Here is a 2145-nt window from a genome sequence, read left to right on the forward strand (position 1 = left end):
GATGAGTTTGAAGTCCTAATGAGGGCTTTATACTGGGAAAGGGGATCTACTAATGTCAAGAGTAGGCACCAAACAGCTACCGCACAAGCATATATCTCTTTTTGGATCAAGAAGAGGTGGCAGTGGAAGAACTGCGAAGAACCGCGAAGAACTATGAAGAACATGCGGAAAACCTAGAAGCCCTAAATGCGGATCTGAGGGATAGGAGGGCGAATACTTACGGCCACGAATCCTCCATGGGAGGTCACCACCGTTTCTCTGAACCGATTCTGGTTGATGCAGCGGCCAAGGTCGACGACGACGAGATGCTCTGCGACGGCGGTGGGGCTCGAGCAGCAGCGGGGGTTGCGAGAGGAAGAATATGAAGAAGAGAGAAGAATGAGAAGACCGGGGCGTGCCTATTTATAAGGAGAGAAGTGAACAGGCGGGCGCGAAAAACGAGGAAGACCCATATAATGAGTGTCCAACCAAATGGGCGCCTCGATTCTCGGAAAGCATTAAAGATGAAGATTCGTTGAGAAGATGACGTCATGATAGTTTTTTGTGTTTTCAAGAGATGATGTCATGGCGGGTTAAAAAAATTCTTCGGAGAGAAGAAGATGGATTTTTTCTAAGTATTGAAGATTGACAAAGAACAAAGTTCAAAGTCAAGCCGGGGCCTAATGTTGGGAATATAGCTATCAGTTATGACCCGCCCAGGAGGGGCCAGGTCAGTCCCAATGACGGGTCATAAAGGAAGCCCAGAAAACAGTCAAGACAATAGTTTATTAAAGTTTATAGAAGGCCTAAGCCCAGAGGCGGCTTAAGGCCCAATATTGTAAACCGCCATATGTAAGGAAAGACTTGTAAGAAAAGGCATGTAAAAGAAGTCACTGAGCCGGGCACGCTTTATGAGCCGGCCGGGACTCTGTAGGCCGCCAGGCGTCAACCCGTGTATATAAGGGGATGACCCGATGGCATTTTAGGGCAAGAAATAAGAGATCGAGAACCAAGCTGGCGGATTAGCCTCTTGGTGATCGAAACCCCAGCAATTCCAACACAACTAGACGTAGGCTTTTACCTTCATCGTAAGGGGCCGAACTAGTATAAAACCTCTCGTGTCCTTTGTCCCGATTAACCCCTTTAAGCTTCCTAGTTGCGATGGCCCTACGACTAAGTCCTTTTGCTAGGACATCTGCCGTGACAATTCCACGACAATACTTCTCTTGTTGAGGAACAAACTTCATCTAGGGGTATTGATCTTCTTCCCACTCCATTGGCATTGAACTTTCGTTCAAAACCAACACCTTGATTCTTCCGGTGTCTTCCTTGATTGCGTACAATTTCCTCAAATTGCTTACTTCTGGCAAGGCTCTTGTAAACACCTTTCTCTATAATTCCCTTCAATAAGCTATTTTCTTGCTCAAGTGTAACTTGGCTAAGAGAATCATTAGTGGAATCAAGAGAACTACTAGAAGCAACATCATTGGGTTTAGCATGATTATTGTTACTACTAGAAGAAGAATCTTTCTTACTCTTGTTGCTAAATTTAACTTGTGGCATGTAAGTAGACAAGAGTAAACGCTTGGCAATGTAAGAAGAACTTTTCTTGCGAAGATCATCACTGATCGCTTTTAAGAACCCATGCTCTTGCTCAAGGTTGAGATTTTCGAAGCGTAACTTCTCATGAGTCTTTAAAAGATCTCGATGATTTTCCAAGGTAGTTTCATGATCTAACTTAAGAGTGTTTAGCTCTTCAGTTCGACGCTCAATCTCCTTCTTATCATCGTCATTCGTTTTGTTTTGATTAGCATGATTAATAGCAAGTTCATCATAGTTTTCATCACTAGAATTGTCAACAAGTAAATCATCATCACCTAGAAAGTCATCTTCATCACTATTGAAATCAACATACTCGGGGTGTGATACCTTTAGACCTTTGGACATGAAGCATCTTCCAATTCCTTCATTTGGTGACTCAAATATGTCATAGGAGTTGGTTGACACAAGTGCTAGACCGGCAACACCTTCATCTTGAGTATATTCGGAGTCGGAGTGATAACTTCTATCGGAGTGATCATCGGAGTCGGAGCCGGATACCCATTCACCAGCCTGAGCTTGATGTCTTCATTTTGTGTAGCCCCTTGATGATTTGTCCTTCCTTTC

Source organism: Triticum urartu, chromosome 5 (genome assembly GCF_003073215.2).
Source record: "Triticum urartu cultivar G1812 chromosome 5, Tu2.1, whole genome shotgun sequence".
NCBI lineage: Eukaryota > Viridiplantae > Streptophyta > Magnoliopsida > Poales > Poaceae > Triticum > Triticum urartu.